This window comes from Chamaea fasciata, unplaced genomic scaffold (genome assembly GCF_029207755.1).
Source record: "Chamaea fasciata isolate MVZ Bird 193981 ecotype frontalis unplaced genomic scaffold, bChaFas1.0.hap1 SCAF_2, whole genome shotgun sequence".
In the NCBI taxonomy this organism is placed as follows: domain Eukaryota; kingdom Metazoa; phylum Chordata; class Aves; order Passeriformes; family Sylviidae; genus Chamaea; species Chamaea fasciata.
Genome location: NW_027094087.1, coordinates 27,409,716 through 27,423,644, shown reverse-complemented (window position 1 = coordinate 27,423,644; position 13,929 = coordinate 27,409,716). Strand labels below are relative to the sequence as shown.

Below are 13,929 nucleotides of genomic sequence, written 5' to 3'. Positions count from 1 at the left end.
AATTAGAACCTTGAGATGCACACAGTTGTAGTCACACTCGTTAGCTGAATCAAAATATTAGTTCTGAAGAGGCATTTAGCTACCTGGGTACAGAGATGGATCAGCAGGTATACTTGGCTCGTGCCAGACCTTGTTTTTTGTGGAATTAGCAGCCATCCTCATAAATCACTTTGGCTGTTCCATGCCATGAATAAAAGTGATCTGGTATTTCGGAGTCTATTGTGGTGTGAATGCTACTGTCACCATGGGTGAAGTGACAGAGCACTACAAAGCAGGTGTTTGAGGGATTTAGAATACGCAGTTCTAGCTGGGTATTTCTTTTGAGGCAAGTGACAGGAAGCAAGCCCTGCTACTGGCCATGAAATCAAAGCTTAGAAATGCTGAGAGTTCAAGGCAGCCATCTCAGGAAGACTAAGTTTTAACAGAGACAGTTACAGAGAATCTTTGCTGGCAATTCAGTCATGTAACTCGATGAGTAAATAAAGAATAAGACCACACAGAAGTGGTGTGGCAAATTCATGTACTGCACTGGGATGAGGTATGTGCTAGCATTGATTAGGTGCCTATGAAATGAAAAATAAAAATAGATGTAAGAATCAAAAATAAGTCCTTGAATACAAAAGGAAGAATTATTTGCAAGAACACTATTGGGGAATTAAACTTTTCAGGCAGAAAATCTTTTTTGATAGCCAGGTGTGGTTTAGGTAGCTGCAGATGGGAATCTTTGTGTTAAATATGTGTTTAAGGTCAGAGGAAAGCAATCTGGAATCTGGACAGGGTGCTTTACTTGTGTTAATGCAAAATGGCTGCATCTGTATAATTTCCATCCATATCAACAGATCAATTAGTGCCATTTTATCTCAGCGTGAATTAGTTAACAATTAGTGATGCCACACAGGAGCCCTAAGCAACAAAAAGTTTTTCCTAAGCAACAAAAAGTTCTGACTCGTATCTGTGTTGAATCTCTGATGCTTCTTTAGTCACATAACTTCTGTTTAGTCTAACCACGTTTCATTGATTAATGTTAAATTGCTACTTAATCAGCTTTCCCCATGCTGTATTAAATGCTATGTCTGGGCCAACTGGAAGGGTTGGGAATATATAATGGATCTGCTTTGGTCTCCAGGCCAAGTAGTTAGGCCTGCACTGTGCAGGGCAGGGCCACCTGCAGCAAACTGCCTGCATCCACATGGGCCAACAGATGTTACAATTGGACTCAGTGATCTTAAGAGTTCTTTTCCCAGCTGAACAACTCTATGATTCCATGTAATTTACCCTGGTAAGAGGTCTCCTAGGATCTGCTGTGTTCCCACAGCACAGCCCGTTCTGGTGTGCTCCTCGCTCCCTCCCTTGAGCAGGGTGTTCTCTGTGTGAAAGACAACATCTGGCCCAGATTGTCCCCTGCCAGGCTATTGCTCACAGCCCTTTGTGGAGGCCATGACGTGTGCAGAGCTGTCCTTTTTCTGACCAAACAGCAGTTTCAAGTTGGAGTGCCTTAGTGGCATTGTGGGATGCGTGTTGACAGCTGGGTGCCACACGCAGAGAGCTGTGCTGGGGACACCGGAGCCTCCTGAGACAGCAGTCCTTACAAGCCTCCTCATCTCCCTGCCTCTCTGCAACTGGCACGCAGTCAGGAACGCTATTTGCAAAGGTCATGAGTTCTGGAGATGTCCCTGAATGACCAGCTACCCAGGACATGTAGCTGTAGCGTCTCTCTGCTGGTCCTCTTCAAAACTGAGCCTGCTATGCAAAGCACACATCGCAAGTGTGTGTCCTCAAGAAGGGGAGCTGTTCAGCAGCTACAGACAGCCTCTGTCATCTCTGAAAAGGGCCACTGTAGGTGCTCAAATCCCCCGTGAAGGTTTTGCACGGTACACGTGCACATATGTACCTACTTCCAAAGGCATTCCACCCACATGTACAGTTAACTTGTCCTGACTAAAAAACTAGAATAAGCCAAAAGCTGCAAACAGAAAAAAACAAACAAAACAAAAAACCCCAAACACTTGCTGTGTCATGAAACACTTTTTTAGTGGGGCAAATCAGCCATATACACATAAGAGGGAGCAAAGTCTCCTTGTGGTATGACCTTGGTCATGCCAGGATATGACTGGCCATCAGAGCAGCCAGGACAGCCAGGAGAACAGGGGATGGGGGTGGTGTGTCCAGGGAAGAAGCTTCATTTCCAGCAAAGCTGGCAGGTCTTTCCTAGACAGAGCCATGACAGGGTCTCTGTGGCAGGAGGTGCAGCTCCCAGATGAGTTACCACTGCTGTTTCCTTATCTCCTTCCACCAAAATTTCCTGCTGCTTCTCAGCAGGCAGTGGCCCACAATTCCATTGCTCCTGGGGCTGGCTCACTGGCAGGCTTCCTTCCCCTCACACAGCCCTCCCACACCTCCTGCTCTCTGCTGCTGGGCTCTGTGCCCAAAGAAAAAAAAGATGCAAGCAGGTTGTCCCAGTGGATATCTCTTCCCTCAGGTACTGTATGACCTGTTCTGCAACTCTGGAAAACTGTGAGATGGCTCCTGGGGCATGCCCATGTGTGTGGCTGAGCATGGATGGCCGCCAGAGCCCATTCTGCTCGGAAAGCTGCCATTTCCACATTCCAAGCCATTCTTACCATTTCCTCAGCTGTATGCCCCACCCCTTGCCACCAGCAAGACAAGCTGTGACGTATTTGGCTGTTCTGTGGCAAATATTACTGCTTGTCAGAACTGTCAAAGAAACACATCTGTCAGCCTGCTAATTAAAGAGTTCCTGTGTGTGCTGCAAACCTCTTTCCACCCAAGTACCACGCTTCCATGGTAGAAGTCTTCTTTCTTCACTTGTGTAGAGCTGTAAGAACAGCACAAACAAGCCATGCTTCTCCCTACAAACGAGTTTCATCAGATGTAGGTACTTCTGAGTGTTGCATCCTGGTGGATTTAGACAAAAAGACCCAGGAATAATTCCAGTGTGTGGCTGTCAGGGGGAGGGTGCTGTTTCCTGGGAAAAGGGTTCTCCCCCCCCCCATCCTCCCTATGACAAAGCTGAGACACAAAAGCAGGTTCTCAACTCTCTTTACCTCCTACTGAGCCTTCTGCTATATGGTACAGTAGTAGTTCTGTTGTGGCTTCCCAGGGAAGCATCTGGAGCAGGTGCTTGGTACTGGAGGGGGAGAGCTACAGTCCCAGTAATATTAACCTGGGACAGGATCCTGTCCCCCACATGGCACGTGTCTGCTCCAGTGCTGTTTTCTTGCATAAGAACTGAGGTAGCCAAATAAGCAGGGACAGGCTCCAGTGCTGTTTTCTTGCATAAGAACTGAGGTAGCCAAATAAGCAGGGACAGGCTTTGGAGACTGCTAACTCTGTGATTTGTAGTGTGCCTACAAAGATGTGCCGTGGATATGCCAGGGCATGGTGGACTTGTAGCACATGAGGAATACACAAGCAGATTGCTCTGGTGTGGAAGAATGAAGCCTGTTATAGTCCATGCCTGCATTATCTACAGGGTGTGGATTCTGCAGCAAACCAGCCTCTCATAAAAACAAGTAATTATTTAACTCCAGACTGGAGTCCTGGCAAAACCTAGTATGTACACAGTGTAGATGATCATGTAACCAAGACCCTGGAGCAAAGAAACAGACCAATGTAACAGACAATCCAGGCATATGGTCCAGCAGTCTGCTTAAAAAAAAAAAAAAAAAAAAAAGTTATCCATGAGCTGTACAGTAAAACACCATTTGAGTACAGCTTTAAGAAGTGCAGCCCCTCAAGCCCCTGCCTTCCAGTAATCCAAAAGCAAAAAGTGTGAGGCTACATGAAGTTTCCTGCAGTTCCCAGGTTTAGTGCCTGTGGCTACTAGTATCTTTGCTAGTTAATTTACTGACAGTAAGAATAAAAGTATGACCAGACAAAAATCCTTGACTGTTTCATGGGGTTTTCAGGAAAATTAGCACAGCCTTGCAGTGGAACTACCGTCCTTGCAGTGGCAGCTAGGAGTCTGTAACAAGAGACAGCTGGTTTTCAAGCAGGGTATAGTTTTCATTAGGTTGAAAATATAAGGTGTAAGAGGCCTTACTAAAGATCTCTGCTAAGTTCCTTCTGTATCCAGCAAAGTGATGGAGCAGAGTATGAAAGCCACTGACTGGAGGATAGACCACCATTGGCAGTGCTTTGTACCTAATCCAGGTGATATTGAGAGATCAGCAGCCACAGCTGTTGCCCAAAAGGGAGGAGAGGTCCTCAAAAAGTGTTCCATCTTGTATTACTGAGTCATTGACTATCTGCACATTTATCAAAGTGCATTTCCTTCGATGAAGCCAATCTTCAGTTGCCTTGATGAAGGTCAGTATGATGACCATGGTACTTGGCAAACCTGACCCTTTGCTTTCATGGCTCATGAAGAAAGTAGTTTGGAACCTTTAACCTCACCCAGAACACTTCAGTTTCCCTATAAACCACTTAAGATATGCATTTGGTCAGATGCAATCTACATCAAGGTCATCTGTGTTTAGGCTTCATCTAAAATATACTTCTTCCCTGGGATTCTTGAATCCCAGGTAATGTCTGTGACAGTGCTGGCTAAAGGTTGGGAGCAGCAAGTAGTGAAAGATGCCTGGAATCTAAGCCAGCAGTATCTCACCAAGTTGCTAATGAAAATAGGCTCAGGTTATGAGGAGAGCCCTATCAAACCATTTTCTGCAGAGTGACTGATGGTTTCAGAGACAGTGTTAGACTTGCTGCTGCCAAAGGAAACGAACGGGATGTTTACAAAGCTATTTCAGTGTTGCTTTTCCTGGGCTTCCCACCAACATCTTTCTTTCCAGCACCTTGGTACATAGTGTTCAATGCCACGAGGATTACTAAGTCCTACCAGCACTAATTCTTTTGCTTCCTGTTTATTTAGCCTTTGTGGCCATGCTTTCCAAAAATTCTGTCCTCCCAAGATGGTCATCAAGCCTCTATCTTTAAGAATATAAAAAATAAATGAGTTCTGGTAAAAAAAGGAGGGCTATATTTGGTTTCACAGTAAACGAGAAAATATTGTGGATTTGTGTAAGAGTGTGTCAAATTTGAAACCGTGCAAGAGCCACATACTACGTTCAGTCAATGTACAGACAAGCACTGCAACCTTAGATACAAGACCCTGAAAGGGAAGGAGTTGCCTTAGCTCCACTTGTCACTTGCTTTGGACACATTGGACAGCCTGCATTTCTCCAATGCAGTAAAACAGCTCCTATTTTCTCCTGATCCAAGAGAGAGGAAATCTGCAGAGAGGTCCAAATTTAAACGCACATATGGGATACTGTCTGTATCCACTCCCTCTGAAGTTTCAGAAGGAGGCATTCCACAGGGGCTAGACTACACACTGCCAGTGAATCTTCTTGAGGAAGGAGACTGGGAAAGGTAAAGGGTACAGCTCATCTGTGATGATGAAGATCTGGTTGATACTGTTCATTGCCTCTAACTTCTTAGATGATATCACTGCAGATAGATATCAGCCCTTTGGTGCCAAAAGCCTAAATTCAGCTTAAAGACCTTAGCTTGAGGTCAGGATTAGAGGGACACTAAAATGTAGACTTTTTTACTCTTTAATGTTGCATATTCTCAGGCCCCTGGCTTGGTTTTGAGGCTGGAATGACTCCCTCATTAGACTCAGAATCCATTTTGTCTTTCAGTCTACACTGAGAAGCCTACAGTATGCTGCATCCTGCTTTGCTGTCTTAGCAGATTATACCAGAGTCCAAAGAGTCTCCACTTGTGTTTGCTTTTGACTCAGAAATTGTTATTCTCCAAATCCCTGCACCTCCAAGCAAGGAATGGAATTTCAAGTTACATAGTTGGTGCTTGAAGAATTCCACTCTCCTAAACATAGCAATTATTTATGTGACTCCAGGGACCATGAGAACAGAACTCTCCTCATCTACAATCATTTCAACTCCTTCTCCCAGCTGACAGTAAACTGAGGAAGAAGTGGTAAATATGAAAATATGATTAATCTTATCTTACCAATTGCAGATTAAAACAATTTTTTGAGGAGATAGAAAGGAAAAGCAGCCTTCTGTGAGAGCAGATAAAAGCTAAGAGGGTTTGCCTTAGCCCAGTATTGATACATAGCACCTGCACAGACCGTGTGGTGCAACAATAAAGATGGTTATTCCATGATTTTCTAGTAGCCACCTCTTCAATTGCATTGCTGGATTTCTTTCAAGAATCAGCTATGATCCCAGTAAGTCTGAGGATGGGGTGCTCTTTCCTGAGCTGCTTCTGGTAGGTGATGCCTCCTAGCCAGAAGTGCCATCAGGAGGTCAAGTGTTGCAAGACAGTAAGAAGAAAAAGCAGTGAGGCAGCCTCTTCTGAGACCCTGTTCCTCCAGTTTCAGTGGAGAACACAGAAAGGAGCAAGGTCCAAATGTGCTTATCAAGGTGGTTGTCAGCAGGTAAAAACATTAGACCTCAGAAGACTTGTAAGCAGATGGGAATGAAAAGGTCACCTCCAAATAAGCACAGAGGGAAGCATCCTGGATCCCACCATATTCCTTATGGACTGCAGCACAGCAGAGCAGGTAGATGTATTCACATCTTCCAGAAACAGCAGCAGGCCTGACTTGATTCCAAAAATAGTTTGAGTCAATGTTGATTTGCCAGAGCCTACTCACAACAGCTGTGTGCTCTATGCTAGAGAGTAATTTCTGGAGATTTTTTTTTTTTTTTTTTTTTTTTTTTTTTTTTTTTAAATAGGAGGGCCATTCTGTCAGTGCATGCGTGAACAGTTTAAGTCGATATTTTGCTTCAGGATACATAATACTGTCATTATTCCAGACACTAAAATTCGACAGCCAGGACAGAATCAGTAGCTTTTAAAATAAGAAGTACTTTTCTTTGTTCAGACTTGCTTTTAAGGTCTGGGATATTTTTGTATGTTTTTATTAAGATCTGTAAAACTACAAAACACACTGCAGAAAAAAAACTCCCCACCTTATTTTTAAAACAGTTAGTACCCACAGTTTCTCTGAGCTTCTAGGCCCCCATCTCCAATATATCAAAGGGAGAGAGTGAGGAGATGACAACTGGTATTTTGTAAGGCTAAAAATATTGTGCCTTTTTACATAACACTGGGAATTTAAAAAGCACATTAACTGCTTGCAGATTATTTTTAAAAATGCAGTTTGAGCAACACCACTAGTATAGATTCAACTGACATTTAGGAGAAGGAGCTGCTGTATGCTTCACTGCTGCGAAATGAGACATGCAGTAGAGGATGAAGTAAATGTTTAAAAAAAGGCAATATAATACTCAGACCGTACCAAAGATATTTTCACCCTAATAAAAATCTCACATTTATATCATTGGGGGTGTGTCTTTTTTGAATGCAAATCAAGTAGCCTTTTTGACCTTCCAAAGCAATCTCCTCAGACCTCCCCTCTTGTCACTACCTACCTGATGATGAGGAACCATCACATTCTCAGAGTCACTGCCAGAGGTTCAACAAATTCCTTTTTCACACTCCTGGAAGTTCCTTTCTTTTTTCCTCCTCACTCATTGGCATCTACTGAGCCAAGGTAGGGAGGGAGTGGGAAAGAGTCCCTTATCTGAACCCACTGATTTTCCCATTTCACTTGCTGCTGGAAAAGTCCCAGGACATGGCAGAAGAAACTGGAATTTCAGAGCATGGCCCAGCCTACCTTCAGTCTCACTCTGTGTGAGCAGGCATTTAGCTGGCTCAGACACAAGGTAAGGACATACGAGGATGCAGAATGGATTTATGAAAGATACTTGCCAGGAGGGTGTTGCTGAGTGGGTGAAGTTTGTGACAGATGAGGCAGCCTAGACTTGCTAATTCTTTGGTGCTGAGCTGCAGTTCCAGGGAGTGCCGGGTCTCCTGCTGGAGTGGCAGGTGATTCATGGTCACATGCAGTAGGTCACTGTGCTACAAAGGCGAGGGGGAGATGCCAGCAGAGCAAGCTGTACCACCACAGCTCCAGATGGTAAATTCCCTTCCTATGTCTTCTACAAAGTCTTGAAATGAGAACTGCACAAAAATGAGATCTTAATGTATCTAGAACTCAGCATGACACTTCTGCATGACTCTGGGTAAAAACCAAACAGGGATGAAGGTGCTGAGAGAATATTACACTTGCTAAAAGTCTGCAAACCAGTATTGTTGCTCTGAAAAACCATGAAGCCACAAATTCTTAAGAAAAAAACTCATGGAAGGCAAATATTAAGGTAAGGTAAGAAAAGAATGGTGAATACTTGACCATTGAACGTTTATTTCTGTACCAATACCTCAAACCCAGGTGTTATACAGAAAGCTGATTGCATTTTAATAAAATATTGCCAAATTAAGCAAGGTCACACAACAGGGATCTTGCAGCAAAGCATGCATGTGAGTCCTCTCTGTTGTTAAGTTACAGGTGGCCCACTCCTTCCCAGGGCTTTATGTGTTGGAAAGACATACCTCCCCACTGTAGAAATTCTAATTTGTTTTGGAATTTTTTTTTTCATCTTCTGTTCAAACAAGTAAGTTTTTAAGGTATCTGGCGAACATCAGAATATTTAAGTCCTCTGAGTAAGATTTGGGACACTGTCAAATGTTCAGTTTCCAATAGATGAAATCAGGATGTCCCAAGCATGTGTCTCTACTGTGGCAGCACAGGCCAATTTGAGAATCCACTATGAAGAGAAGAGGAGAAAATATTTTGGTGCTCACCATTATATCTCTTCAGCAATATAGGACAAAATACCCAGGAGGAGTTTTTGATAAATGCACTTTTGAGGATGTGGATTGATTAGTTTTATCTCAGCATTGAGAGAGATGCTGCCCCAAATTTCTTCATGGTCTCTGAGTGCAGGAAGAACAAGATCAAGTTTGCTGGGATGTGAGTGTAGGTAAGCATGAGCTTATATCACAATATGAAATGCAAACATATCCTACCTCTCTCCACCTGTTGTCCCTTCAGTTGATTCACACAGCCTCAAATATTTTCTCAGCTTGAAAGGACCCAGCCTTTCACTTACGTGAGATAAGTTGCACCACTTTCAGGATCTGAACTACATTGGCACAGCTTTTTTTCATTCTTTAAAACCTCATAAAAAAACCTTTCCGTTTGTCTTCTGCAGCAAAGGAGCTCTGAAGAAAGAACTGCATGAGTCATTTTGCTATCTCATTTCCTTTTCGGTCCACATGAAAATCCTATCAGTAGCTAATACAGCTTGATGTAGAATTAACTCTTATGGCATCTACTACATTACTTCTATGAAGCAATTACTGAGATCTCTGCCAGAAGTAGCTTTTACTGGGGAATCCAAACTGCCAGTGGCAGAAGGCCAGCAGTGAAGCATATTGGAGCAACCGTCCCTGGAGGACAATTCCTGCCTCTATAGATCTGATACAGATACTATTTTTGTAAACATCTCCTACTGATGAACTTCATAGGCCTCTGCATATTTTCCACAGCTGAAGATACATCTTGCAAGAAGCATGTAGGAAGTTTCTCCATGTCTTCTGTGATGGTAGCTGGTCACAAGATATTACATAAGGATTTAAAAAAGGATCTGAGAAGGAGAAGGTGGACATTCATTTTCCAGAGTCTTTTCATGGGATGACAGACATGGTTGCCAATGACACCTCTGAGGACAGAATAGACAAAAGGAAGACATTTTGCATTATTTGGTGCTTGGTGATGTTTACTTGAAAGTGGGACATTAATTGGCAAGATTTATATTGGTTTTTTCTTTTAATTTTAGCTGGTTTTAGTGGTAGCAAAGGAAGATGACAGGGGCACATTACCTACTGTGACATAATCTGCATCCGTGATAATTAATTGATGAAAAGAATAAATTTACTCAGCAGGTAAGACAGTGACAATAGCTTTGGATTTTATAAGCAGTGTTTCTTTGGAAGATGCTGTTCCAGTATTTATAATTTATAAGATCTTTATATTCATATAGAGATATAGGGAACATCTGGTAAAACAGGTTTAATAGATTCATCAATGGCTTATAGAAAAGATGAACGCTGTTGAACAGCTGTCTCTTAAAACACAGACAAACAATTAATAATTTACAGCATAAGCTGGTCTTCAGGGTTATGATGGACGCCTCAGGGTAGGTTTAGAACAAATTGCTAAGAACTAGACTAGTTCTAAAACTGCTTTGCTCTGAGCTGTTATCAGCCCCTCTATCAGTCACAAGGTGACTATTTTTATGTTTTCTGGAATTCTCTTTTCCTCCCCACCCATCCCTGCCCAGACTTATAGTGACCATCCTGTGTGCAGGCATGGGGGGAAGAGACCATTGGAGGTGTGGATCCTTGTGTGTTCCCAATTCACCCTGGCATACAACCCCAGAAATAGGTGGTCCTCACCTAGGAGCACATGCTTATTGAATATGGTATCTCAATTTCTCTGTTGCATTCATGGCAAAACTGCAGAAATGGAGGAAGAAGGAAGTCAAGGGATCTTTATGTTGCACTTCCTCCAGCAGCATCCTTGACCTACTTTGGGCAGCACTGAAGCTCTTGTTTTGCAAACAGAAGTTGCTAATGGCAGTAACCGACAGAACACAACAGGTCAAACATTCCTTCCCTTTTGCCAGCACACCCCTCACAGCAGGGGCTGTGGAAGGGGAGGTTTTCAGATCTGCAATAAACAGAGGGGCACATAATTTCTCCCATCATACAAATAAATTAGGAGGTTGCAAGGGGCTGTTTCCTACTGCTCCTTCCTTCTGAGATACACAGCTATGTAAAAAGATCTATCCATGTTTCTCTCTAGGTATTTAAATATCTCCCTCTCCCAAACCTGTATGAAAATTTACATTTATGAAGATCTTTCAGACCAGCATTTAAATCATCATTTAGCAAACAAATTCGGTGCACAATTTCCTACATGAAATTGTAGCCTCATCATTTAAGAACCCACAATGCTCAGAGAAAATATACATAGCCTGTCAGAAAGTGTATTTCAAAGAAAACAAACCCATTTATGTTCTATCATTTACCTCCAGTTCCTTGCAGGAGCTTTCAGCAGCAGTGGGAATACTGTTGCTCAGGAAGTGCAAGGACAAAAACTGTGGGGGACAGTTAGATTTACGCTGTTTCAGTCCCTTGTTCAGAGAGTCACTTCCTCCTACGAGATAATTCTTATGAAACCATATTCTTATTAAACCATGTATTTCTTCAAAATGTAAAATACCAACTTTTCTTATGGTACAATATGATAAACATTTTAACTGATTTTAGAAAGTTTGTTATTGGCTCGAGAAAAACTAGAAACTGTTCTCTGATGATGAATTCCCTATTGCACAGAACCTACTGTACAGAAGGGCTGAGCAACTGGGTGAAAGCTGAGTCTTAACAAAATCTTCTCAACTTCTAATGAGAATGAAATTAACTTTAAATATGGAGATTTATGTAAATATAAATAACACATAATATTATGTAAACATAATAAATAAAGGTGTGATTAAGAACCAAAAGATGGTGAAGAGTCTATCCTTTCATTAGACTGACGATATTAGAAATGAGAGATGAGGCATGGCTGCAGGTGCCAAGACAGGTATTGCTTCCAGCAGCTAAGTGATATTGATTTCAAATTAAAAAAATGAGGGAGCTGGTGGCATCAGGACATGCGAGACACCCACAAGACAGACCAATAGTTCTGTGGAGTGAATGAATGGACACTTGGGTGTAATCCTTCTTTCCTGTCCATTTTTTTCTGCTGTGCATGTCTGGCAGCAGCATGGGTGCTTGCCAGATCCTGTATAAACTACCACCTCACTAATGCAGCAGCAGACAAACCCATGAAGAACTGGAAAGCAGCTTTTCAGGCAGGGTAAGTGCTAGGTCTTGCTCACCTGCCTGTGGAATCACACCCTGAGGCAGAGCAGGTTGATGTAGATGATATTGTAGCTTAATGAAAGGAAAGCCAAATGTGCATTTGCTAGGACTTGGGAAATGACTTTGAGCTTGAGATAAAGTGATAGACAAGCTCAGGGAGAATAAAGAAAGAAGAGTCAATGTGACTTGTCTGAAATCTTCACTGAAAAGGAAACCACAGCAGAGTTCACTCAGTGCAGAAAGAAAGTTCAGAGGAACAGATTTAGATTTGGTGGGTGGGTGAGAAGGAGAAGGGGATTAAAATGAAACCAGACTCTCTGAGCAGAAGAAATTGCCCACAGCTGTGTCAGTAATACGTCTTCTCAGGCCAGGGTGAGGTGCAAATGCTGTTTGGTGGGGTTTGGTGAAGCTGCTGAGGACAGCTGTCCTGATTGATCAGTCCACAGGAGACTGTGGGTGACAACAGTTGGCTGGGTAGCCACCAATTTACAAAACATTTACCAAAAACAGGACTTGTGTCTTAATATACCACTCTTCCCGTTGCAATCTGCTTTTGTTTCCCTTTTCCTTGCATTTTTAGCCCAGAGATCTGCTTTTTAGAGATGCTGAAATACCTCTGGTTAACATACTGCCAGACCTATTGTGTCCCAGTATTTTTACAACCTAGGTTAGAAGAGTATAGACATGTTGGGAAAAGTATCTTTAGCAAGTCATTCAGAAAAACGAGATAAAACCTGATAGGTTTGGAAATATATGGGGGAGGTGGAAGGAGTGAAATAGGGAAAGAATTCTAACTGTGGAAAAACTTAATCCACAGCAGAGATCTAATGCCTTGTACCCAGTGATATAAGCATTGTAACAGCACAACAGACGGGCCTCGGGCACCAGAGAGGAGGAGACTGTAAATCTGCAATTCAGCAGCATCACGTTCACCATACATAGTAATAGCTTCAATATCATGAAGAAGAAAAAAGATAAAGTAGCTGCATATATTCAGACAGTGTTTTGTTTGGGTTTTTTTTTCTGCCTTTGTCTTTCCTATGTAGATTTTATTTTGTAAATGGACTTTATCAGAGTAGACTTCCTGCTTATTGTTTCAGAGGGTCAGGCAAAATATGTTCTGTCTGAAGTCCTTTTTTCCTTATTTTTTTCCTTCTGTAGGCTGACTGTAAGTTGTGAATGGAAAAATGAATGAACTTACCTGTTCTTTGGTACTGTTGTAAATGAAGACTGATCAGCTGTCTTGAGTGACTTCTCAGCAATGCTGACAAAAACTGAATTTTCCAAGCACGAGGATGAGATCAAAATGGCTCATATGGGATCAGCAAAATTCAATTTGCCATTACTAGAGATGGGTGGAAGGATGCTGGCGAGATCAGAGAGGCTTTTTGGGCGAAGGAGCCACAAAGGGCCAGGGAGATACTGTGAGCATTTCAGAGCGTGGAGGTGGAAGGAGCGGACTGGGGAGAGTCCGTGGTGCTGGGGACGCGGGCCAGGAGAGCACTGCCTGTTGCTGGTGCCATCAGGTGAGAAGAATCTGGGCTGTGAAGGGAGCTGACCTAACTGCACCTTCTCCATCTGCAGAGATCCCTCCTCACTGCTATGTTCGCGGGGAGGACGTGGGAAAGGCCTCAGCGATCATCCTCAAGGCTGGGCTTGCTTCCTTCCCGGTTATGCGGGCCAGGGGCAGAGGCCGGGCAGCGCCGCACGCCTGAGCCCCGGGGCCCGGAGCCCGCCCCGGGGGCAGATCGAACCGCGGGGAACCACCCTCCTCCCGCCGTATCGCTGCTGGGGCGGCTCGCCTGCCCCTCGGCAGCTCCTGCAGTCCCGGTAGGCAGGGCTGCGGCCGGACCGCACCGGCACCGCGCCGGGCCGGCTCAGTCGGGCGGGAGCGCGCCGGGCGCGCCCCGGGGGAGGCGCGGCATGGCCGCTGGGGGGCTGCCGGTAACTGAGTCGGGTCCGCAAGTGTAGTTACCGGGAAACCGCGCCCGCCCCCATCCATCCATCCATCCATCCATCCATCCATCCATCCATCCATCCATCCATCCATCCATCCATCCATCCATCCATCCATCCATCCATCCATCCATCCATCCATCCATC

At 43.7% G+C, this 13,929-nt stretch overlaps 1 long non-coding RNA gene across 1 annotated transcript; it reads right to left on the bottom strand.

The window, feature by feature from the left end:
- Positions 1–8,183: 8,183 nt before the first annotated feature.
- Positions 8,184–13,828, bottom strand: LOC136284921 (uncharacterized). Its single transcript, XR_010719324.1, has 3 exons — positions 13,028–13,828; positions 10,989–11,116; positions 8,184–9,617 (listed from the first exon to the last, which is right to left on the bottom strand). It is a non-coding gene; the product is annotated as an uncharacterized lncRNA (long non-coding RNA).
- Between the last annotated feature and the right edge of the window lie 101 nt (positions 13,829–13,929).